The sequence below is a fragment of the Alosa sapidissima genome, chromosome 6, assembly GCF_018492685.1.
Source record: "Alosa sapidissima isolate fAloSap1 chromosome 6, fAloSap1.pri, whole genome shotgun sequence".
NCBI classification, from domain to species: Eukaryota; Metazoa; Chordata; class Actinopteri; order Clupeiformes; family Clupeidae; genus Alosa; species Alosa sapidissima.
Window position 1 is genome coordinate 13,357,097 of NC_055962.1, and position 27,370 is coordinate 13,384,466.

At 41.2% G+C, this 27,370-nt stretch overlaps 1 long non-coding RNA gene across 1 annotated transcript; it reads left to right on the forward strand.

The window, feature by feature from the left end:
* Positions 1–4,159: 4,159 nt before the first annotated feature.
* On the forward strand, positions 4,160–18,692 carry LOC121712215. Its single transcript, XR_006032553.1, has 3 exons — positions 4,160–4,283; positions 12,265–12,271; positions 18,681–18,692. It is a non-coding gene; the product is annotated as an uncharacterized LOC121712215 (long non-coding RNA).
* Positions 18,693–27,370: the final 8,678 nt, after the last annotated feature.

Sequence of the window (27,370 nt, forward strand, 5' to 3'; positions counted from 1 at the left end):
TAGAAAAAAGACCATAACAAGATGAAATCTTTAAGCAAACATGAATAAACGACAGAAGAAAAAAGCTTGGACTGAGTGTCAGCAGGGTTGAAACATATTAAATTCCCTCTTTTGGGTAATTCCAGTTACACATCTCGACTGGACTCACTGTAGAACTGTTTTCAATGGTCAGACTGTTAAGCTCGGTGGCAGCTCTGCCGTTCTTTCCTTCATATTTGATCCCTTACATGTTAAATGTCTTGTATGATTACATTTTAGATTACATGATTACAATGCATCTTTCTCTTTTTTGTAATGTCATTTCAAGCTCATCAGAAAGAATCTATGCTGACAGATGTCATAGTGGACAGCATCAAGTTCACCATCTACCAGAACAACCACTGGCCAGAGAACATTAATTTGCGCGCAGTCCATTTTCCCCAAACACTATTAGTGTCACCTCTGAATGCTTCCCAAGTGGCCACATAGAGAGGCCTGTGTGTCCTCAATGTCATGTGTGGGCAGCAGTACGAGAGAAGCCTGCAATGGCAAAAGGAAGGAAGGAAGGACAAATGTATTATCAGAGGAGTGATGTTAAACATAGCCAAGGGTCATCTGTAAAAGAGAGAGAGAGAGAGAGAGATGTCACAATCTCAATCTGATGCCACAAATGCATCGACCTCAATACTAGGTAATCATTCCGATTATACACCATTTTGTGGGACCTAGGGTGAGATAGAGAGAGAGTTTATCAGGAGATAAGAAAAATTCCACTAAACAATATAGAGAGTGAGAAAGAAAAAAGTGAGAGATTAATTATCAGAAGAGGAAACCACTTGGCCTATATAGTGTGGTTCTTTCCCAAAGATCTGCACAGAAATGGCAGGGGGGGGGGGGGGGGGGGGTCACAAGACTTGACGAGGAGTGTGAGTGTGAAAGCTTTGATGTATATCATCAGCAACTTGTCATGTCCACACGTATCTGACATGCTCCTGCACTAATTGCAGTAAAATGTCGTGGTTTGATGCACACCAATAACGCAATGCTCTTATGATCAGTCGCCGCAGCGGACTCTATTTGTGGGATGGACATAAACCTACACTCAGAGACAAGGATATGAAGAACATAATAATTAGTGCACTTTGTGTGAAACCGAAAGATCTCACTATGCCTCGCGAAATAGCACAAGTCATTTAATGAAACATCTAAAGTGGTGCCACGCTAATCTTTTTGATTCTTGATTAAACACAAACTTCTAGTGCATGCCAGCTTTGAGCTGTGAACTTGAATTCACAATTGAACTTAAAGAGAATAAAGGGATAGAAATGCAGAAAAAAGATTGTGTGGCCTGGCAGTGCCACCGCTCCCACTATCCAGAAGCTATCCAATCACTGCTTATATAATATATGTGCACTCTATGCATGTATGCTTTCATAATGTTCATCTGTGCAGTATTTGAATTAAAAAAGCTCTTGAGTCCTTCAGGTCAAATTCGACTTTGCCGTCGAAACTGCAGATACAAAACCAATGAAACACAGTCAGCATAGAACCAGAGGAGGGAAGAGGCAGATATATAGGCAACAAATCAATGTATTGGTGACATAAGATATTCTGTGTATTGTTTGCAGTTGTACGCTTGCATTGGGTGTTCACCACTATGTTCTGTCATGCACCAAGTGGCTACAATTCCTTTTCTTTATAGCCTCACAGCACACTGCATCAAGAGATGTGACCATTAACTGGAAATTGATTCTGGATAACTAAACATGAAGGTTCTTGCAATTTTCTCTTCATCTGTCTCAACAATTGGCAACGCTACTTTAGAAAAAAAAATAATGACACTATGTGATTACTGTTTTCTGAGTGTAGACATTAACATAGAAAACATATAATTGTTTTTTGACATTGACAGACGGGTGGCACAGGCTACTATCCTGTTTGGAGCCAAACAATCTGGGGTTGTGAGCAATATTACCAGTGAAAACATCCCCCAGAGTTTGATCAAGCCATTCAGTGGAGAGAGGGGTAAACTGAGGACATTCAATCAGGTTTGATGAGCAGGACTGTATTGCAATGGAGGGCTGCTATAGGGCACATTGATTTGAGGGGAAATGTAAGTGTAGCAGTAAGCACCAGTGCCAATTACTCAGATACAGTCACTAGAGTCACAAGGATGAAAATAGAGAAGACAGTGAAGTCAACAACAATGCAATGAGGGAAAGTGTTTACCATGTAACAATCAAACTGATTTCAATTCTGTGTACAAACACCATATCCTACAAACGGAATGCTACTGGTCAAACATAAGATCAATTTAACAGCTATAATAAAATAAATTGTATAAATAGAAGCTAATCTAAAAATAGACTTACATTACATTATCATTATAGTAATCTCCTTTTCAAAATATTTTATTCCATCCTGGGTGGTATGCATTTCACACACATCCATCTCCTGTCATCTGACTTTATGGAATTGTGGTTATTGCTCTATATAAATAGTATCAACTGTAAATAAATCAATATAAATAAAAAATACTCTAAAACTCTAAATAGGTTGACAGTGCATTTCCTTTCGAAAAGCCCTTTTCACCAATGAAGGGCATTTATTTCTACATTTATTTATGTCTGCTGCATTTCCTGCAGAAAATGTGGTGCTGTGTGTGTGTATGAGTGAGCGTGCGTGCGTGCGTGAGAGAGAGAGAGAGAGAGAGAGAGAGAGAGAGAGAGGGAGAGATTTTTTCAAGCATTAAAGAAAAAAATCTGACATGTGTACTGTCAGGGAAGAGTCCCTGAATGCTTAAACAAACTGCCCTGCTTTGTAACCTGGAGGTGGGTTTTTTCCCATCAAAACTGTTCCTTTGATTATGTGATTGATAATTGCTGTTTACCAATGCAGTCACAGTGCTTCCTCAAATCCTGCCCAGCAGGACTGCCAGTCCCTCATTGACAAGATTTCGTTTTGATCTAAAAAAAAAAAAAACCCTCACAATCCTAATTCCTAGCATTAACACAGCTCATTAGCACAGCAGGTTATGGATCTTCCATGCACACAAATTGATTTCTAAGGTTTTGACATGTTATTGTGAGCTGCCTGCACAGAGCTGCCTGCACAGCAAATATTATCTTACAGAATAAGGGCTGCAGTGGTAAAAACCAGCCACCCCCACTCCCCCCCCAATGTGTCTTGTTTTTTTCCCTTCTTGCTAGATATTGAACGTTCCACCTTTACAGTATATGCCTCATTGCACTTGCTGCGATTGCACAGTCCATGTTCCTGGTAATTGGTGAAGTGAATTTTCTTAGTTGTGAAAATTGTTCTATTGATAGTTTATTTTTAAAGTATTTTCACCTAATACGGTTAAAAAACTGAAATCAAGTATTGTTTTTATTAAAATTCATATCAGCCTAAAAATAAATATATTATCTTGATATGCTGTTTATCTTACTTAGATTTTATAACACCAACCATTTTTGAGTGAATCTAAATTAAGTGACAGTAAACATTTTATATGCTACTTAAAAAACTTAAATGGAGCTGGTTTAAATAAACATTTCAAAACCGCACTCAGAACAACCAAAAACAGCCAAACGGGAAAGTTGTGTGGAGGTAGCCTACAGTGCAACCAGGGGTTAAAGTGGGGCGAAACGCAGACACCTCAGATAAATTAATAAATAAATATATTATTTCATACCAACAATATAGCGCGATGATATTGTTAAAATAAATGGTGAGTTAATTTTTCGCGTGTAGCCTACCAGCAAATTGTAGCTGCCTCTCCTGCAGGATCACGGTGTTCAACAAATCAAAATATAATATCACCCCCTGGCCCCGCCTTCGCCAACACCTGTTATCCTATGGTTATATTTTTGACCATTTCTGAACTGTGAAACTCAAATGTGCATAGATGCAGATATCATTACTATACAACAGGGGTATTCAATTAAACTTCAGCGAGGTCCAGTTACGGAAAATTTCCTCAAGCAAAGGTCCGGAGCATCATAATGTTTAAAATGCGTGTATAGGATATGGATGGATGGCTGGATGGATAGATGGATGGAGCCTAGTTGTAGGCCTAGGCCTAATGTTTAATGTGAAATAAAATTAGTAGCCTAAAGGCAACATTCAAAATGAGGAGAAATAAGGCAAGATAAGAGTAGGTCCTAATTAGGGAGAAACACTGCTTGGCTATTTTAAGATCTTAAAGTGAACTTAAAATAAGATTTGAGCTGAGACAAGGAAGGATTTATTCCACAGCTGGTTTCTTGAACCCATCAATCAGCAAGTTTAATTCTATTTTTAATGTTGACCCGAAATCCTGGAAACCTTTAAGGAACATCACGTTGTTGGGCAGTGAATGGATGTGTTAAGATTGTGGTGGATCAATCATATTGCCCTCTTAATTAAATCGTAAATATTCTGTGGTCTCAGTTCACTGTTGAATGGGTAGGCCTGGCTTCAAATTGGCGCTTTTAACAATCGCCTCTCTCAGAATATGTAGCCTATAAGGGCCCGTCCACACGGAGACGCTTTTTAGGTTAAACGCAGAGGTTTTGCTTCGTCTTGGCCGAGCGTCCAAACGAATCCTGTAAACGCACTGCCCGAAACCGCACTTTTCTGAAACCTGGTCCCAGAGTGGAGAAATCTGAAACCGTAGCCCGTTTGAATTCGTTTAGACAGCGAAACCGCACATCCTGCTTGCGTATCGATGATGTCATTGCCACACCTCAGCTGCCCTGGACTTGCACTTATAGTATTGCCTAACAATACTAGTTTTCATACATGACATTACCTACGATTACACTCCGTTAAGATAAATAATCACAACTGGTGCTGCGCAGCGCCGATAGCTTATGACTTGGTGGACTGAACACTGTTTTTCCCCGGTGTTTTTTAATGCATTCTAGCTAATGTCAGTGACGCGAGAGAACTTAAGTTATTAGGAAAGTGCGGTGTAAGTTTAGGCTACATTAATTTGTGCGTAGTGCCAGTGTCATTCATTTATTTTACATGTCTTACAACATATATACATGCATTCAGTCGAGTGAAATCAGATATAAGCATACAAAGACGCTTAGAACTCACGTTAAGCCGATGGTAGCACACTGAATGCAAATGCGCGATTTGATGCAGGCAAACTTATTGACTGTTACTAACGAAGGTTTTATAGCAATATTATAAATGTGGCGACAGAATAGCCTAGAACTTGGGTAAGCCTTGCGTTTAGTAGCCTAATTGCGGTGATAGCCAAAACTAATGTGAATCACGGACTATCCTACAACCAAAGAAAGTAAAGGTGATTAGTAGGCCTACCTGCGTTAGCCAAATAAAGGACGGGACTGCACCCTTCACAAACCGTAAAATAAAGTTTATTAGTTTTACAGTTGACTACAGTTGACAGTTCACCATCAGTCCACACAAACAATTCTGGTTTCCTTACACTAGCCATTTCGTCATAGCCTATTCTGTCTGTTTGTAAAGCACAAACTTTGGTCAATTTCTGTAAAGAAACAGTGCCACCTATAGGCCTGGGGTATGAAGTAACGTGTTGAGTCGTGTTGAGATGGATCCGTTTGGACGCAAATATTCTTGATGCGGTTTCAGGGAAGACGGAGATAAAAAAGATCGGTTTCGTATGTGTGGACTAGCCCTAAGAGTCGGTCCAGGGCAATTCCGCGCAAAACTGTCACACCCATAACGCCAACACAATGCCATCGTAGGCCTATTTAGTTGACGTTATGGACGTGACAGTTTTGCGTGGTAATTGCCCTGATAGTTATATAAAGCTCTGTTATCGCTGTCTAGCTTTCTCCCCTTTGAACAATCCATGATTTGAAAATAGGCCTAACTTAGGCTACTAATCGCTAAATTACATATCCATCCGATTGTTTCTCGTCACGTCTCCTCTCCTCGCTCGTTTTCCCTGTCAGGCTATCAGTGAGTCTCTTCACCATAGTAACTTTACTCACTGACTTGACTTTGTCAGAATGCACAGATTTCACTGGCTGCGTAGCAGCAAGCGAGATGATGGTTCCTGAAGCTGTTATCCTAACCTACAAAACATTTAGCGCAGCTTTGAAATCTTCCGCGAAAATCTAAAATATTATGGCCTGGGTCCGGATAGGATCACGACAGGGTCCGCCATTTGGTGACCTCTGCTATACAATGTAAACACTGGGTCCTTTAAATAATGATTACAAATTTGAGCTTGTGAGCCAGTGAGCTTTTTATACACTTGAAATTGCACAATGCATAGAAAACTTCAGATTAGTTTACTGGGGGGGGGGGTTATATGCGGTTATACCAAGCAAATTGATAGCAGCACTGTAATTGTTTCTTTCGACTGTCATTTGTTGCACATGCTACAAAAATCATTCTGTGCAATGGAATATTTACCAACGTTACACTGGTCTGATACAGTTTTGCCTATACATGCATGAGACTGAGACACTTGTTTATTTTGTTTTAAGTGCGTGCAGGGTGTGAGAGGGGAATCAATGTGCTTTGATTCCGGCTTGGTAGTTGTAGTCTGTGAAATTAAAAAGCATGTGTGTGTGAAGTATCCAAACAATGACACCTTCATTTCATTATGGCTGCTTTAGCAACACACCTTAAGCTACTGTGTAGTGGGTCCCATTTAGAAGTGGCTACTTCATTCGCGCTTTCCTTGACTCATGGAGCTGCGTGAATTTTATTACAACTTTTCGCCACAATATGGCAGTTTAAGTCCGCCTGATACTGTAAGGCGTACATGTAAGCCATTGGTTTCCAAAGGAGATTTTATTTGTGTCGCCAGCATAGCCTATTGACAATTTATGTTGTAAATAGGCCTACCTTATAAGCCTACCCGTAGCTTAGGGAAGCTAACAGCTTTCTATTAGGATCTAGTTTGTTAGTTACAGTTTTGTCATAACTCCCTGATGCATTTTTGCATTTAGAATAGCTAGAGCGTGGATATCTCAATCGGAAAATTAAACAATATCGGGTGCCTATGGACTAGGCTGGGTGAACCCAGCCTGATCTGCCCGCTATTTATTTTTTGATTTCTTAAAAGATTGAGCTTGGTCTGGTGAAAGCCAGACTAGTCATGGACCTCAGTTACACAATGCAAGGGAACATGAATCAGCCTATATCTGCACGAACAATAACGGACAACAGCTCTTCAACTTTGGCCTGTTAAAATGTGTATGAACAGTCTAGCGACGCATTTCATCAAGGCCCATTTGGACATGTCAGTTATTTGCACCACTGGTTAGATGTAAAACAGCATTTCGTTTCAGACTACTGTTACTTAATTTGTGCATTAACAATAACGTTTCAGACTACTGTTACTTAATCTGTGCATTGACAATAAAGTATCACATGAACTAAAGATGACTAAAATCTTATGTAGAAGAAGAAACATTCACAAAAAATCCATCCATCCAAAAATGACCTCTGTTTTTGATAGCTGTTGAAAACGGCATGGAACTGACAGAGATGTTTTTGTTTATAAATAAATAAATACATAAATAAATAAATAACATTATGCTGATACCTTTTGCTTTTCCCAAATACAATGTAGCCTAGGTGTAAGTGACCTTTCATCAATCCAGTTGCAATGGATGAACTGTGATGAACTGCCCTACTTGTGATTGTTTAGAGATTTTAAAGGTTTTATAACAATGCTACATCTTCTTTGGTTATTCTACAATCTATTCACCTTTTCAGCACCAGTAGGCTACTTTCTGTGCAGCCGCACACACACACTCAGGCATGCCAAACAAGCACACACAAAAGTTTCAAGAGTGGGGGATGGAGTAAAAGATGGAGACAAATTGGAAGTGTGATTTATTTTCGTGGAACGGATGTACAGGACTGAGCAGCGGTCATATTTTGTACCGCTACGCAGTACATCTAGTTTTATTTACTTCACTACCGTTGTAGTTATATTTTTGTCCATTAGTATTTTGCCTCTGTGTTTGTATTCTTAAACAAACAAATACAACAAGAAGGCTCAGGATGATACCATCCCCAGTACCCTCCAGAATTATTGACAACTTTGGTAAAGTATATCAGCTAATCTTTTGGTGATTTATTGTTATCTCACAATGAAAACAATGAGGGAAATCCTCTTTGAGAACAAGGGAAATCTCATGAAGAAATAAATACTTTTAACAAAAACACATTGTCTGCTATTATTGGTACCCCTAGAGAATCTTATATACAAAAACATTTTCCTATTTATATTTAACTCATTTAAGTTAATCAGTGTCTGGGTAAATCCATAAGTAATTTTTCAACATGGGAAAGAGAAGCGAATACACTAAATTTAAATAAAAAGGAAGTGTGTTGACATTTGTAAGTCAGGGAATGGATATAAAATCTACTTCATCGAAAATGCCCATAAAAGGTTAAAAGGTTGTAATCAACTGGAAATGTGACAAATGTTCGGACAAAGACCCATGGTTATCTTGCCCCCACGTACAGTATGGAGGATGGTAAGAGAGGCAAACAATTCCATAAGAACCACCGTTGGAGTGTTACAGAAAAGGTAACGAGATGACGAAAAAAAATCATCTTGGGGTCCCCCAAAACATCTTCAAAAGTGTCCTCACTAATAGATTATTTAGAGGGCATGCCAGGTAAAAAACATTTCCAGTCAATTATAAATGTAAACTGCAGGAGTTACTGAATGGCACAGTGAATTTGTCTGGAATTGTGATCTATTGTCAGATGAAATGAAAACTGTGTTCTTTGGCAAGAAACACTTTAGGTGGGTTTGGCGTACATAGAAGAATGACCATATTGAAAAGAGCCCCAGGCCTAATGATATTTATGGTGGAGGGGCTGTGATATTGTGGGGCTTTTATTCCCCACGGCATGAGAACCTTATTAAGGTGCCTGGTATCATGAACCCCCAGAAAAACCTGAACATTTTCCATGAAAATCTGTCTGCCAAGACACTAAAAGTGGGTCATGATTGGATCATTCATCTGGTGAATGAACCAAAACAAACGTCCAGATCAAAATAAAAATAGTTTACTAAACACAAATCAAGCTTCTGCCGTTGCCATCTCTGTCCCCTGATCTAAACGCCATGGAACAGTAGGGTTAGTCAAGGAGGAGAATGCACAAGTGTGGACCTATAGGAATCGGGACGATCTGGGGAGATTTTGCAAAGATAAATGGTCTTATAATCCCTTGTTTTGTATTCTCCAACTCTGAGATATGAAATTTTCTGTTTTTTCAGAATAAATTTGTTTCCTTTAAAGGTTGGATTTTTCCTCATTTAATCACCATTTATACCTGTTTTTAGTGAACTTTACCAAAGGTGCCAATAATTCTGGAGGGTACAACCATGAGTTCTACAGAAGATGATATAAATCAGAACTAAAGGGACTGTATTTGTACTGCTAATTCCCAGAGGACATCATCATTTGCATGGTCATCCTGTATTTGTTTCATTTGTTATGTTTATGCAGTTTTACCAGCTTTTAAATGTGTGTCTGAACATGCCATTCTGTGTAAAAAATGATCATTCAAACAGCCATAATCAGATAGCATGTCACTGAGATAGTCACACCTCATTATCTTGTCCATGTTAAAGACATTTATTTACAAGGAATACATTTGGAATGGAATAACTTTACACATGGAATAACTCTTCCAATCTCGGTTACTATCAAAGAAGCTCTTTTATTTAATGGTAAGAAAGTTTTTACATCTGACATTTTTGTTGTAGTTTATCCAGTATGAATGACTTCATGATTATTTCTTTCTTGTATTTATTTTCTGATTTATCAAGTGCAGTATTTAAAATGTATGAACATTTCCTTTGAAAGTTAGAGCTGGTCTGAAAAAGGTTGTGAGCTACTGGTAGCTCATGAGCTACATGTTGGAAACCCTTGTAGGTACATGTATTTGATATAACGTATCTCCTGTGTAGATCTTCTGGTGTACAGCAGATATCCTGACATTCGACTAAACAGCTTTCTACATTGAGAACTAAGGATGGGGCTTTTCTCCTGTATGCGTGCGCTGATGACTGGTGACCTGATACTTAGTCCTGAAACTCTTCCAACATGTAGTACAATGATATGGCTTTTCTCCTGTTTGGATCCTCTAGTGTTTCTTGAGATTAGATGTTTGACTAAATGACTTTCCACAGTCAGAGCACATATGTGGTTTTTCTCCTGTATGTGTGCGCTGATGGATGGTGACCTCATACTTACTCTTAAAATCCTTCCCGCATGTAGTACACTGGTGTGGTTTTTCTCTTGTATGTGTGCGCTGATGACTGGTGACCTCATACTTAGTCTTGAAACTCTTCCCACATGTAGTACACTGGTGTGGCTTTTCTTCTGTGTTTATCTGGTAGTGGCCATATTCTTTTAAATCAGATTCTTCCTCCTGTTTAATTTCCATCAGTAGAGACTTTTCTTCTTTGCAGTTGAAGATTTGTGATGTGTGTGTCAGCCTGAGAGTCATGATGCAGTCCGGGGTTTTCATTTTCTCTCTGACACGCAGACAGATGCTCTTGAAGGAAATCATCAAACTCTTCTTCTTTTACCTCCTCTTTCATTGGCACAGGCAGCAGTGTTGGTTCAGTAAATACTAGGGGTGTAACGGTACACAGACGTCACGGTTCGGTTCATACCTCGGTTCGGACATCACGGTTCGGTACGAGTTCGGTACAGTGGAGGGAAAAGCAAAACAAAAATGCAGAAAGCATTTTTTTTTATTGTGCATGTCTCAGGCTGTACCACCTAGTGTCATACAGTCTCTTCCCTGAGCTATCTGCAACAGCCTGAAGTGTGTAAGATGTAGGCTAAACAGTACAATAAGTACCCAGATTCCATCTGTAACTTGTAAACAAAATAAGACAATCAGCTATAAAACTGAAAATAGGCCTACAGCATCTCTTATTTCTGAAAGTGCAAATTACATAGAATGATTTTAAAAATCCACTTAAGCAAGACCTTCAACATCCGTGTTTAGTTGTATATGGAAGGGTCTACAATTTGCCTCAATATTTTTCAGTGTGTGTACAGTAATAATCTACTAACTGTGAACATATCACACTGTTTTGCCTTCTTTTAAAAAAACGAAATTGCTCCTTTCATTTCATAAACAGACTACAACTAAAAGTCACGTGACTTTGCCCTTTGACTTTAACTCACTGTAGCATGGTTTGTTTATTAGCCTGGTTAGCGTTGACACTTTCTTTTACCGTCTATGCACTTAACACTACCAGCTCCTCATGTGAGAAGTTACAAGTTACCCTAACATAAAGGTAATTACCACGCGATTTACATAGCTTTCTGTCATTACGAAATCATTTAATTTAAGCCATAGGTTTTGGCCCTATTTGTATGTGTATCTAAAGGCTGGTGAAGCGCAAGGGAAGTGTTTTTTTCTCGTTTCAGTGATTGGTAGCCTATCTGGGTGATGGCTTCGAATATGTGTAGCATGTTCGATATATTTCCACTCACATACCCAACAACTGCTGAACAACGCCGACACACAGTTTCATCTTATCCACCACTCTCTCGTCTGTACCACTGTAACTGAAGTTATCAAACTTGCGATCTAAAAGAGATCAGCGTATCCTCTAACTCTTGTGGGTTGCCACCACTCGCTTAGTGCTGCTATCTCTGACTGACTCAACCGACGACCTGACAAAAAAATAACATAGGCGCCAATCAGAGCTAAAGCGAGACTACAGATTAGCGTTAGGTGTCACTAAAGAACTCTCGTAACTCTCGTACATTACATTAATTAATCCGCACACAAGTTTTATGTATTTTTATACCGTGTATTCTCCGTGTAAATTCATGCACCGAACCGTGACACCTGTACCGTTTCGGTTCAATACGAATACATGAACCTTTACACCCCTAGTATAGTATTCTTAAGCAAACAAGGACAACAAGTAAGTATGATACTCTAAAAAACTTTTCATGAGGTTAGTAGATAAAACTTAAAATGAGGAACATTTTCAACATAAATAAATTAATTTAGCTACTTTTACATGTATAGGTGAGTTGACAACTTATTTTAAGGAGTTTGTCATACTGAAAAAGAAAGAAAGCTGTCTCAACTTATTATTTTCAACAAGCAGTCTTGCGTTCACCTAACAATAGATACGTATTAAGTTAGTGAAACTTGTAAATCTAGTAACCAAACGTATAAAGCTGATAACAGGACTGAACGTTCAGAACCTTCCAGACCACGCCTGAGAAGTAACAGTCAGAAATGATGGAACAAGATCCTGTACATCGAACATCAAAGGTACATGCAAAGTAGTTTTGTGTTTGTTTTACAAGCAACAACTATCAAACAATGGCACACAGTGCATCAAAACCATTGTCACGTGACACTACATATGAAATTAACGTTTTTTGCTGAACATCTGAAAAGATGGATTTTAGCTAGCTATCTACAGAAAGTTAGCTATTGTGTCTTCCAAGTTAGCTGCTGCTTGCCCGGTAATTGAACCATTTTATAAGATGACTTTAGTAACTGGCGTCTTCCAAGTTACCTACAGCCTACCCCTTGATAATTTGGAGTTAGTAAAGGTAACTTTTAGCTGTCTGGTGTCTTCAAGCTTCTGTTACGTTTTTTTTTCACCATGGCGGCTGCATTCAGCACTTAACATTTTAGCATTGCTAGTTCTAACACTGCACGTGTTTGAGGATAATATAAAATTTGGTTGTAGTTAAGCCTAACATTGTCACTATTTAGGAAGGTTTGTGGGCCATTTGACATTCTTAGCTAAACCTGAACATAATAGGTTAGGCCAACATTTATTTTATTTTTTTTACTGTGGAGAAGTTTGAGGAATATTCTGTGTCAATCCCTGAAAACCACGTTGTAGATTTTGTTCATTTTGTTGCTTGTTTTGAGGTCAATTTTCTAACATTGTGCCTTTCTTTTATACAGATAAATGAAGAATTCAGACGGATCTCTACATTCATTCATTGGAAAACTGGACCAGTTGCCATTGCTTTAAAAAAAACAATGCCATCAGAAAATTGAAATTGCTGTGTGCTTTTATTCAGACAGAAGTGAAGTAAGTTACTATAACTTAAAAAGATCCATGCAAATTGTTACCTTAATTTTTTTTTAGAAGAACTCAATTAGTTTAGCACAATAAACCTGATTTGTCCTCTAAAAGCTTAATTAAGTTGAACCAGCTTAATTATTTTAATTTGATCATATAATATAATTCAGTTGTTCTAACTATATAAGTTTCACAATATTTACTAAAAAACGTCTTGAGTTGGAATTACTTAAAAAGATCCACGCAAATTGTTACCTCAATTGTTTTAAGTTGACAAACAACCATGAGTCCTACCTAAGATCATGTACATCGTGTAACTAAAGGAATTGTGTTTTTGTTGCTAATTCCCAGAGGGCATCATCATTTGCATGTCAATTCAAGATCATAGTTCATTCTGTATTTCTTTCATTAGTTGGGTTCATACAGTTTTGCCAGTGTTTTTGTGTGTGTCTGAACATGTTTTTTTGTGTAAAAAATAATCATGGTTTCATTATAACAGCCATCATCAGATAACATGTCATTGAAATAGTCTTACTGTATTGGCTTGTCCATGTTAAAGACATTCATTTGCAATGATAGAATAACATTTCTAAGCTCAGTTATTATCAAAGAAGCTCTCGTGTTCAATGCTAAGAGAGTTTTTACATCTGACATTTTTGTTGTAGTTTATCCAGTATGAGTGATATTATTATGAATGTCCCTTGTATTTCTCTTTTGATTTAGCCTTATCTTCATTCAGCTCATTATCATACAACATGAATACAGTGCAACCAGATGGTTTTCAGATATTTTGTTATGTTTCAGACTCATCTTAAAATTAATTTAATTCATTTTTCTATTGTCAATCTGCACACAATACTCCAACACTCCACAAAAAAACAGGTGTTTGGAGTGTTTGTAATTTTATTTACAAAAAAAAAAGTAGACAAAAAAAACAACAAAATATGACCGCAGCTCAGTCCTGTTCATCCTCTCCCGCTTGTCACACTTGTCAATCTCCTACTCAATCCCCTACTCTTGCGTGCCTGTGTGTGTGACCTGTGTGCTTGTGTGTTGTGTGTCTAATTGTGTGTGTGTGTGTGTGTGTGTGTGTGTGTCTGTGTGTGTGTGTGTGTGTGTGTATGTGTGCATTTGGTATGTGTATGTCAATTTGTCTCCATCTCCTATAGAGCCTGACCATTATGGGATTTTGGAGGCTGATAACCTACCGATTTCGATATTTGAGTTATTGAAAAACTGATAACCGATATATCGGCCGATTGTCATTTTTAATAAAATTGACATAAAAATGTTCTCCCATAACAAGGTTCTAAACATATTGGACATGTCAAATGTTAAGTTTCTCCAGTCTAGATTTTTTCTTCAATCACTCCTATGATGTATTGCTATTGTCTATCCAAAGAAAAATGCCTGTTTCAAAGTTTCAAACTGATGGTCAAATAACAAAAAATCAGATGGTTTGCACCTCTTGTTAAAGTTTTAACAATTGTTAAAACACATTTTTTGAAACCTTCCACCCTTTTCTCCATTCTCAAACTACATTCACAGAATGTCTGACAGTTCTTGCAAAATAAAACACTCGTCTCAAAAGTTTTACTTGTGCTCAGAACCAAACAGTGTCAGAGTACCGATCCAGTGTATGATTGAAGTGGTCCCTTAATTTTTTTGAGCAGTATATTATAGCCCTTACAAAACAAAAAAACTGTATTACTTCAAGTATCAAAACTGCAGTTCTTATGCAGGAAATACAGTATCTTGGACTTGAAAGAACTGCATTGTACTGCATAGTAGCCTACTACTATACTTTACTGCAAACATGCAGTATTTTGGACATGAAAATACTACTGTACTGCACTGTACTGTAGTATAACTGCACTAGAATTCCCGGTGGGCCGCTTCATTTTTGGGCCGGTCAAGGAAAAACATATTGACATTTGTCACGTTAGTCTAGCTGTTTTCGGAAGCTTTGTCCTAGAGTGCCAGCAATCTAGACCATTGTTGATGGTTGATTTTTGTACAGCCACAGCATATTCTGTGTTATAGCTATGAACACATACAATGGCTCGTTTAAAAGGGGAGACTTTAAGCTCTCAGTGGGTGCAAACCGTGTATTTCTACACGCCTCTGTTCCTGAGAAATCCCAAGCTAAACAGTGGCTAGTTTTCATCAAAATCGCTGTTTTTTTTTCTAGAAATGGAGATATAACATCTTTCATGAAATATGAAGTGTTGCCTGTAAACTTTCCGGGAAGTGATCAGCGAGACCTGGCGAGACTGCCACCTAGTGATAGACCCACGAAAATGGCCTGGTAGCTAACGTGCATGCGTCACTGATTCGACCCAAAGCGGCAACCGAGTTATGATAAAATGTCCAGATAAAATGTCCAGATTGTGCGTTTTCATGAGTTTTCGATCGTCATATATTTCATTTCCATTCATCACAGAGTTCCCCAAATCACATATAAGGTGTGTTAGAGTGTCTAGTTTCGTAATAATAAAAAAAAAGCTAAAAACGTAATATTAAGTTTTTGGCACTCAACGCATTGGCACTCAATAAGTTAAAGTAGGGTACTCACATTCCGCAATCTATGCCTGACACCGTAGCCTCTGCATGGGTTGTAGCCTACCATGTGAGGGAGTTCTCCCCTCCCAAAAAGAGTTGGTTGGGTCCATATAGCCCGTCAGTTCCAAAAGGTTTTCTCAGATAGGCCTACCGATAGCCGGGCCGGCCCTACCGTAGCGATAAGCGTCAGGGAGGATGGATGTTGCCAAATGTGGCAAGCTTCCAGAGTTTTTTAAAGACAGACACTGGCAACTGGCAAGAGATAGCAATGATTAGCAACGTAATTATTGGGTAATATCGGACAGTAGTGTCAACCTATTCACAAGCAACTTATTAAATTAATTAAAATATTAGCCTTTTTGTATCATCCAACATTGTGATTCATAGACTTTGCAAATAGTATGCAAATATTGATAACAAAACCCAAGCTTGATCTGTGTGGCTACGAAATAAAAATGGTAGCCTCTGAGCAGTAGCCTAGATCAGCCAGTCCCTGATGATGATGATGAGCCCGAAATTAGCGATGAGGAGGCCATGAGGGACAAGTAGAGAGGATAAAATAGTAAACAATATGAATTAAAATTATTGTAATGATCAGAGCCTAGCTGTTGATGACTGTGCTCCCATGATGCTGTTCGGTTGATGTGTTATGTTGAATGTTAATGTTAACCATGCAAGTTACCAATGTTGTGCGTCCTGACTGTCGTGTTTATGTTTATAGTTGATTACAGTGTTCATAACCGGGTCTAACTAGTGTGTGTTGTAGATACAGCCTCACATAGATGTTTAGTGCTGGAGCATAAGGGCCTGGTCTGGCCCGGCATTATGCGTTCGTGTGTTTTGGTACGTAACCAATAAAGACCTTTCTAAGACAACTTTGCAAGATTGTTACATTGGTGTCAGAAGTGGGATGCCGACCCCTACTGGACGGGAGGAGAAAGCTGTGACCGATACCCCGGCGATGATGAGTTTCCTGCCAAGACGGCTCTTCGACAGTGTGCTCGCCCATGGCCACCTGCTGGGCCCAGCAGACGGAGCCAGCCTGCAGCGTGACCGTAACGAAGAAACCCACCCCCGGCCACAGGAGGAGACGAACCGGGCTAATGGCAGCATCCCGCCATTGGAATCCGCTCCACACGGGAGCGATGGAAATCGGCTGGTCCCCGGTGCGACGGCGGCAGATAGGCGCTCCAACGCTACAATGGTGAGAGGCCGCTGGCGACATACCTGGTGCAGGTCCGGCTGGCAGCCGAGCTGAATGGCTGGTCGGCGGAGAGAACGGGCGTACAGGTGGCGTTGGCTCTGGAGGGGGAAGCGCTACAAGTATTAGAAGACCTGCCACCGGCGGAGCAAGCAACCTGGACTGCAATCGAGGCCGCTCTGCAACGACGATTCGGCCAGAGGATCTTCACCAGCGATGCTCGCGAACAACTCGCTTCCAGACGGCGCCACAAGGGCGAGAGACTGGGCAAGTTCGCGGCTGACCTGCAGCTGTATGCCCGGCGGGGCTACCCAACGTACAGCCAGAGTCTACATGAAGAGATGGCACTGGAAGCGTTTGTGCGAGGCATTCACCCGGAGCGGCTGAGAGAACACCTTCGCCTGAGCGCCCATAGCTCGCTGGCCGTGGCGCTCGCAGAGGCCGAACGGGTGGAAAACATCTTCCACACAACGGAGTCGAGGCATTGCGTACGCCAGACATCGATGGAGGAAGACAGGGAGGAGTTGGAGACGACGCGACAGACCACAGCACAGCCACCACAACGCCGCCCACGCTAGTGGAAGAGGCCGGCCAGCGGAGACGGATGCTACCGGTGTGGCGAACCTGCGAAAACAACAGGTCTCATCCAGGTCCGCTTGCTGAGTCTCCGCCCCTCCCCACACAAACCCGCGAAACTCAAGCCCGCGAAAAAAACAGGTCTCATCCAGGTCCGCTCGCTGAGGCCGCCACTGCTCAGCTCACGCCCACCAGGGAGGAGCCAAGAGAGCGGGTTGAGCAAACACCACTCTCCGCTCAGAGAGCGCGGCCCTCTGTAGAGACAAGGCAAGCCGTAAATGAACTCGGAACTGTGGAGACTACTAGCAGCGTACACCGACATCTTCGCCGCAAGAGATGAGGACTGCACCCGAACGAGCCTGGTCCAACACGATATCGACACCGGAAATGCCCGGCCCATTCGACTTCAGCCTCATCGCTTACCGTTCGCCAAACGACAAGCAGCTGAAGAAAAGATCAAGGAAATGGCCGCGGCAGGAGTGATAGAGCCAAGCAGTAGTCCCTGGGCTGCGCCGGCTGTACTCGTCCGGAAGAAGGACGGCTCGTGGCGGTTCTGTGTTGACTACAGGCGCCTCAACCAGATAATCCGGAAAGACTCCTACCCGCTCCCCCGCATTGACGATGCGCTGGACAGCATTGCTGGCTCCTGCTGGTTTAGCTCGCTGGACTTACGCAGTGGCTACTGGCAGATTGAGTTAGCCCCGGAAGCTCGGCCGAAGACAGCGTTTACCATCGGGCAAGGGCTGTGGCAGTTCCGGGTACTTCCGTTCGGCCTATGCAACGGGCCAGCGAACAGACTTCACCGGTGCCATAGGACATCTGGAGAAGGTGTTCGAAGCCATACGAGGTGCTGGGCTCAAACTGCACCCGAAAAAGTGCCACCTGTTCCGGAGGCAAACCGGGTTCCTGGGCCATGTCGTGGGGGCTGCCGGAGTGGCCACCGACCCAGCTAAGGTGGAGACGGTGAGACGTTGGCCTGTTCCACGCGACGGTGCTGAGCTGTGGAGCTTCCTGTGATTTATTCACAGTGGCCGGGAATAGTAGCACGTCAAGGACTGTTGTATAGACACTGGCGAGCTCCCGATAGGCAATCTGACATTTTCCAGTTGCTGGTTCCTGCTGGATTACGAGCCTGTGTGCATGGGGCAGTGGGGGCGGCTCATTTCGGCATTGCCAAGACTCTTCGTCGGCTGAGAGGCCACTTCTATTGGCCGGGATGCAGGCTGGACGTTGAACTGCATGTTCACTGCTGTGATGCCTGCACAGCGAAGAAGGGCCCCACGTGACGCTCGCATGCTCCACTGCAGCAATACGCAGTGTTATGTTGAATGTTAATGTTAACCATGCAAGTTGCCAATGTTGTGCGTCCTGACTGTTGTGTTTATGTTTATAGTTGATTACAGTGTTCATAACCGGGTCTAACTAGTGTGTGTTGTAGATACAGCCTCACATAGATGTTTAGTGCTGGAGCATAAGGGCCAGGTCTGGCCCGGCATTATGCGTTCGTGTGTTTTGGTGCGTAACCAATAAAGACCTTTCTAAGACAACTTTGCAAGATTGTTACATTATTTAATATAAGAAAGATCAGTATATGACAGCAGTAATCTACATGATCAACCTATATGCCTTGTTTGCTCAAAAGTGAGTGTAGTAAAGGAGTAGCCTACAACACCAATATGATAGCCTACCCACGCTGAAAAACATGTAAAGATTAGTTCAATATGCCTCTTTGTGGAAGAGTGGAATACATTTCAAATGCTATATTTCTTTCTTTTTTTGTTAACTTATCAACCTATCCTTGTGGAATTTTTGGAATTGGAAATTTTTGTTAACTTCTCAGTTTAAGTAAATTATTATATAACCTTTACACATTTACCATGGTACTAATAAAAACTACAGGATAGTAAGAACTGAACTGTTGCTTAATTTATCCAATTTCCACCACCATGGAAAAAGTGGGCTGGTCTTGGGGCTGAAACTCCCGGCTGAAAAGTGGCTCCACTCCGGCCCTGTGTGTGAGTGCGTGTGTGTGACTGTGTGCGTGCCTGTGTGTGTGTGTGTTTATGTGTGTGCGTGTCTATGCATGTGGATGTGTCTGTGTGTCAGTGTGTGCATGGTTGTGGATGTGAGTGTGTGTACAATACATGTGTGCATTTGTGTATGCGTATGTGTGTTAATGTGTAGGTGTGTTTTTATGAGAGCGAGTGTGTGTGAGACAGTCCTGCCTTGTAGCTCCTCTCCTCATCCTCTCTCTACCAGCAACCCTTCGCTCAACACCGTCAACTCACTTGTTGTTCCTGCTCACTGCCAACTTGCAAGGAGTGAGTTGTCCAAAATCTTTCTTTTTAGTAAACTATGTGTACACGAACAATGTTCTCAATACTCAAGTTCATGTGTAGAAACACTGATGATGCTTCGATCAAAATTTCATGTTATGTCGAGCCTTCTTATTGTTTGAAAAATAGCGATTTTGACGCGACCATGTAGCCTACTAAAGTTTGACTCGGGTTCGTTCGTATTTCAAGGGACAAAATTAAGGTAGGCTATGACTAAAGTTTAGCTGACGATATAACATCCTATTCGACGTGACTTCGTTCGTGACACTCCTGTTAAAAGGCTAAACTAGAAAGAGCTAAAATAACACACCAACCTTATTTGCGCCTTTTATTCACATTTACTCAAAGATTTCATAAGCAAGCCCTTTTTGCTTTTACGTTGATGTATTCCAAGCTGCTTCGGGAGCGGGGACGTTGTAATTGAAACCATGCCTGTGTAATGTAATCGCTCTCAGGGACGCCCTCTGTTAGCTGGTTGGTTCGGCTGCCCAACTGCCGAAGTAAACGAGGGTGAATCAACCTATTCCAGACGGAGTACTGTAGGGAAAAGAAATCAAGCGGAAGTACGTGGGCAGGCAGAGGCCAGGCTACCTTGAGACCAACATACCATAGACATTTCTTCATCCTCATGGTTCAGGTAGTTAGTTGGTAGTTCAGCCATGGTTCAGGTAGTTATTTAGGAAAAACTGCATTTTGGGGGTTTCGGGGGGCCCAGCATTGAAAGTGCCCAAAAACACGGTAGTCTTCATCATTCTCAAATTGAAAAGTTTGGAACAACCTTCTTCCTAGATCTGGCCACTAAGCCACGCTGAGTAATCTGGGACAAAGGGCCTTGGTCAGACAGGTAACCAAGGACCCAATGGTCACTATGAATGAGATCGGGAGTTCCTTTGAGAAGATGAAAAGAAGCATAAAGAAGGACAAACAGTGCAGCTCTCCACCAATCAGGCCCTTATGGTAGAGTGGACAGATGGAAGCCATTTTTTGCCGGGAGTTTCCCACAACGCACCTGAACGACTCTCAGACCATGAGAAGTAAAGTCTTCTGGTCTGGTGAAACGAAGACTGAACTATTTGGCCATAATTCCCAACAGTGTATGTGGAAGAAACCAGGCACTGTGCTGCACTGATGTTTGTCCTTCTTTATGCTGACCCGTGGGCAGGGGCGCCCGTGGCCACTGTGCTTTGAACTCTGGCCTCCCCACTGGCCACCCCTGCGAGATATCATTTTTTTCAGTTTGTAGTCTACTATTAATTCAACTGCATAATGTGTAAACTCACAATAGTTCATGACCTACTGCCATGACACCAAAAGATTGTAGTCAATAGTAGCCTAATATCTATCTACAATCTTTGGCGCCACTGTCGTCACTATCACGTATCCCCTCCCACTGTGAGTTGCTAACTGCACAGTGCAAGAAGGTGAAGAAGCAGGTCTGAGCCATGGATCACAGCAACACTTGGTCAGTTTTTCAGTTTTGGTGAAAGTGAGAGGACAATTAACTGGTACGTATGTCTCAATATAAATGACTTCATGTAAATAAAATGAAAGTATGTTTTCAGTTTACATTGCAGTCTAACTCAACGTTTCTGAGTGAAGCTTTTACAGTATCAAATTCGTATTAGCTAAAATTAACGTTAGCAATGCAACTAGTCATGCTGCAATGTGTCGATTTGCAGATGATTCTTTTTTTAAGAAGAAAAGTTGTAGAACAGCAGAGACACAGGAGACAAGGGAGCAGCATACAGTAGGTTTGATGATGGTGAGGATGAGAATGAGGAAGATGACCACCTTACTGAGGCAGAGCAAACCAGTGAACAGGCAGAGACAACAGGGGATCATGTCAGAACAGGGGCAGAATACAGTGAACAGGCTGCATCATTGACGGTTCCTGGAACAGCAGATGAAGTGAAGACAAGACTGTGTATCCTCTATAAAAACGGATGAATGCTAGAGACATCAATATAATATCTTGACAAATGTATTGCTATAGCATGTCTACATCGAATTATGACTCATGACATACACATGAATTTGTAGAGTTTGAAGTCTAGAATTGTCTATAGACCTATATTCAAATGTTTATGGCTTTGTAAGTTATTTACTACTTAGTTATTAAGTTAAATGCACTATTATTGTTATTATTATTAGCAGTAGTAGTAGTAGTTTATTTTCATTGGGCTTTGTCTCCTGTTATTTATTCATCCTAGATATATCCCAGTCCAGAGCAGAGAGACCCACGCAGCCAGATCTGAAGGTTTTCCCTTGGACCCTATTTGGTGATCAAAGACGGAGCTTCATGAAAGAGTGGTACAGTACTCATAAATGGCTGGAATACTCTCAGACTAAAGATGCTGCCTTCTGCTATGCCTGCCGGCACTTCAGTCTACCTTCTTCAGGCGATTCAGCATTTACATCACAGGGATTCAAACACTGGAAGAGAGCGACATTCAGAGATGGGGGATTTGCTCAAAATCTGAAGCACATACTAATGCAATGTTAGCTTGGAAGGACTATGAAACATTGGAAAAATACAATCGTTCTCTCTCTGCCTCTTTAAGTGCAGAATATAGGAAATTAGTCAAGGAAAATAGAGAGTACATTAAAACAGTTGCAGAAATCCTGCTTATCACAGCAACGCAAAACATGTCACAGAGAGCACATAATGAAACCGAGGTTCAAAATAAAGGGAAATTTCTCTCTATTATGGAGTTAAGCTTACTTTAAGCATGATAAGATAGTCAAGAAGAAAATGACTGGTCAAAAAAATGCAACATACTTTGGGCATGAAACACAAAATGAGATTATTGATTGCCTGGCTGAAATGATGCGTAGCTCAATAATTGCTGAGGTTTCTCAAAGTGAGGCTTTTAGCATTATGGTTGATGAGACCTAGGACATAAGTAAAAAGGAACAGATGTCCTTTGTAATATTAATATTACCACAATGGCTCTGTATTAGAAAGTTTTCTCACTTTTGAAGCTGCAGAGCAGCTGGATGCTGCAGCGCTTTCTCATGCAGATAATGCAGAGGTATGGCCTTGACTACAGAAGCCATTAAGTGGGACCAGGCATATGATGGGGCCTCTGTCATGAGCGGCAAACACAAAGGCATACAGGCACGTATTAAAGTAGAGACCCCAATGGCCTTCTATATACACTGCAATGCACATTGCCTAAATATGGTTTTGGTTGACAGTGTGAAATGCCTTCCTGAAGCCGGTTGTTTCCTTTCTTTGTTACAGAAGCTCTATGTTTTTATGTCAGGGTCCTATGTACACCAAAGGTGGATAAAGGTGCAGAGGGACATGTACAGTATCAGGGGCAGAAGCAGGAATTACAAAGACTTGTAAAGACACGATGGGCTTGTAGGTACAATGTACTGTATGCAAAACAGTAAAGGATAGACTGACGGCCATCATACACCTGCTTAAAGAAATCTGTGAAGACAGCAATTCTGACAGAGCTGTCGACGCAAGAGGTCTATTAGCACAAATAGATCTCAAGTTTATTGGCCTCCTTGTTACAGTCACCAACATTTTTGGTGAGATTAAGTTTCTGTCACATTGAACACATATAGAGAAGGCTCTGTTTTTAACGAAATTTGGGATGATACAATGACTCTCACAGAGCAATGCAATGTCAGTGTTGCATCTTCAGGCCGTCAGGTCACACCAAGCTCTAGGCTTGAAGAGTATTACTGTACATCTCCACACCGATAGCTCAGAGACAGGTCAACACAGATAAGGAGTCATTTAATGTAGGACATGCTCATTCATTCCAATTATTGATGTACTTCTCTCTGATATTAAGAGAAGATTTTCAAAAGAGAATTGCATCATAATGGAAGGAATACAGGCTTTGAATCCTGGCAGTCCCACATTTTGTGACAAAAAAAAAACATTGTTTCCCTTTGCCTCAATACAACCTCAGCACTGAAGATCTAGAATATGAAATATCTCAGCTCAAAGGAATTATTAAAAGAAAGCAAGCTAGTGGTGTGGAAACGCCTCCCAATTTGATAGAACTCACAGTCTTCCTTGAACCATATAGGGAAGTGTTTCATGAGCTGTTTAAACTTTGCAAAATTGCTCTTGCATTGCCTGTGAGCACTGCTGCATGCGAGCGCAGTTTTTCTGTACTTAAAATGATCAAGACTGTCTTCAGAAATGCAATGACTGATGAGAGATTGAGCAATTTGGGGGTGTTAAGTATAGAGTCAAGAAGGGCAGAGGCCATAAATCTTGATTATTTTTGTGGATATGTTTGCAAAAAGGCACAGCAACAGGAGAATACAGTTGTATTGAAAAGTGTATGGCATAATGCAATTGGTTGGTTGTGACTGAGTAGGCTACATGAAAATGTACATTGTCTATATGTTATTGCATTTTGTTCAATGTGGAAGTGTTAAGTTTACAAACAAAAAAGGCAAGGGCCATACATATTGATGATTTTATATTTGTGTTTACATGAAGACAGCAACAGGAGAATAATATATATTGAGAAGATTCTGGTATAATACATTGGTTGGTTGTGAGTAGGCTTGAAAAAGTAGGCTTTTTAAAAAACATGGCCTATTCTTTAGTTGTGCATAATAAAGCTATGCAAAACATAATTGGGCTGTATAGTGTTTTAAATATGAACAAATACATAATACATTAAAACAGGATTGCTGGAGTGCTGTAGGATTAAAGGTTAACTGTTCCATACCATTAGATGAATCATAAAATGAGAAACCAAAGTAAAGTGGTGAACAACATACTACATTGACCGTTTTTTGACCATTTATTATTGTTATTATTTTTATTATTGTGCCACCCCAAGATTTGATGTGGCCTCCTCTGGTCACCCCTGTTAAAAATTTCTGGTGGCGCCACTGCCCATGGGAACCCTGCCTTCACCTTCTCTGTCTGTAGGTGTAACAGTGTACATTTTCCAGGATTTATAATTACACAGAGATGTTCTTATTTTGATATACCATGTGTACAGTGTCTTCTTCTGGGTGTCTATGAAGCTTCCTGTCCCCCTCCTCTTATCCCCCTTTAATATTTTCCTTAATGTATTGTAGTGGTAATTTGTTTGGTTTCATGTATTTTGTTATGTAACAGAGTGGCGAAGTCCCGCCCATTCTACTTCCGGTCCATGGGACCTATCTTTCAAAAAATTATGAACGGGAGTTGTACTGTCCTCCCTGTGTGTATCGAACACAATTTGACAGCCAGCCTAACTCCTTCAAGAAAACTCGCGAGTCAGGTTTTAGCCTCCAAGCTCCGGTTTTAATGAATAATGAGTAAAACTGAAAATGATACAAAACATATGTATTCAATATTCAATATCTGAAGAAATACAGTATACGATTAAACAGATGAAAAAGTATCCATCAGTAGCTGATCAGTAGACACATAGAAGGCAGCATGGTTTTATCAAATAAAGATAGATTTATCAGAAATTACCAAATAATGTCACTAAATTTACAATCTACTTTAAGTAAGCAATTATTAAACTTACGGACGATGCTTTTCAAAGGCTTTAACATACAGGATGTAGAAAGATGATAATTCAGCAAATAACTCAAAATGTGCTGCTGCTTATCAAGATGGTTGTCCTGGTTGCTATGGCTGTCATAAATCAAACAATACAGCATAGCTGTCATAGCGACTGCACATCAGAAAGAACCACTAGATGGCACTAAACTGCCTATACTAACTAACTAAAATTGGCAGAGGCAGAACACTCCCCGTCTGGCATCTGTAAGATGTCACATTAACTTGAATCTAGAGAAAAGGATACATTTGCTCTTCTTTTCCCATCAGCAAGATGATTTCTGACACCCTGAGGCCTGAGAAACTTCTTGATTGTTCCTTCTTTTGTCACCTTTCACTCCACTTTCCGGACTTTCTCATCTTGACCAGGAAAAATGGCTGTGATGACTGCCATGGGCCAAGTATTGTGAGCTGCTTGAGCATCCCGCAGCAGGACGAGGTCACCTAATTGAATGTTACGCTGTTCATCTTGCCACTTTCGACGCGGTTGCAGTGTTTGGAGGTACTCTGCTCTCCACCTGTTCCAGAACCTGTTGGCCATATTCTGCACCTGCATCCATTGACGTTTGTAGAGATCCTTTTCGCCAAAGTCTCCAGGCGGCGCCAGAAAGTTGCTCTTTTGAGTAAGTAATGCGGAAGGTGTTAAGAGGAAGGGCATGTCTGGATCGGTTTGGATAGGGACAAGCGGTCTGGCATTCATGATGGCGGACACTTCGGCCATCAAGGTGCACAGGACTTCATGTGAAAGAGCTATCTTAGTCTGCATCAACATGGAATCTAGTATTTTACGAGCCACTCCTATCATGCGCTCCCAAACCCCTCCCATGTGAGAGGCATGGGGGGGATTGAATTGCCATGTACAGCCTTCTTGGCTGAAGTAGCTTTGGACACTTGATTCTTTCATCACCTTATCAAATCCAAGCTCCTTGCTGGCTCCAATGAAATTAGTGCCACAGTCAGAGTGGAGTGTCTTTGCTGGGCCCCGGATGGCAAAAAACCTTCTAATAGCATTGATGCAGCTTGAGCTATCCATAGACTCAATGACTTCAATATGGATGGCGCGGATGCTCATACAAGTGAATAGTACTGCCCAACGTTTGCTCTGAGCCTGCCCACCTCTGGTTCGGCGGGCAGTTATGTTCCATGGGCCGAAAACATCCAATCCAACATGAGTGAATGGTGGTGACACACAGAGACGTTTTTCAGGCAAATCTGCCATCTTCTGCCTCTCTACACTGCCACGAAGCTTCCTGCAGAAGATGCACTTGTGTAACACCTTACTAATGCATCTCTTCCCACCTACTAAACGGAACGGTGAAACGGGTCCTGATTGGTTGTGCTCAAGTCATGCTGTTTGCGTAGAAAAGCTGGTCCTGTCAGCCAGGAAGTACTCGCCAGCTGTGAAGTTGACACTGACCTTGAAGCATGGTCTGCTGGATTATGCTCAGTAGACACATAATGCCACTGCTCTGGTCTGGTGAATTGTCTTATTCTTTGTACTCTATTATGCACATACACTTAGAAGCGTTTGGTTTCATTGTATATGTATCCTAGAACAACTTTACTATCACAGTAGAAGTGTATGGCATCTGGCTCAAAGTCGATCTCTTCCACGATGAGTTCAGCCATTTCTACTGCTAGCACTGCAGCACACAATTCAAGTTGTGGTATTGTGAGGTCTACTTGCGGAGCTAACTTTGCCTTTCCTAGGATGAATCCAAGCTGGTAGGCCCCATCCTCACTGATGGTTTTGAGGTAGGCAACAGCACCAATAGCATTGGTGGATGCATCCGAAAATATGCAGATCTCTTTTCTTTTAGCTTTTGACAGGGACTGTGTTGTATAGGTCCGAGGCACATGGAGCTCCTTAAGGTCTTTTAGTGAACTACGCCATGTTTCCCCATTCTATCCTCTTATGTTCAGGCAGAGGCGAGTCCCATTCCATGCTGTCCACTGAGAGTTCCCTAAGCAAGAGCCTTCCCTGTATTGTCACAGGTGCTACAAAGCCAATGGGGTCATACAGGCTATTTACAGTTGACAGTACGCCACGTCGTGTGTAAGGCTTGTCGTTCTCTGACACCTGAAAGCTTAATGTGTCTGTAACAATTTCCCATGTAAGCCCAAGGCTG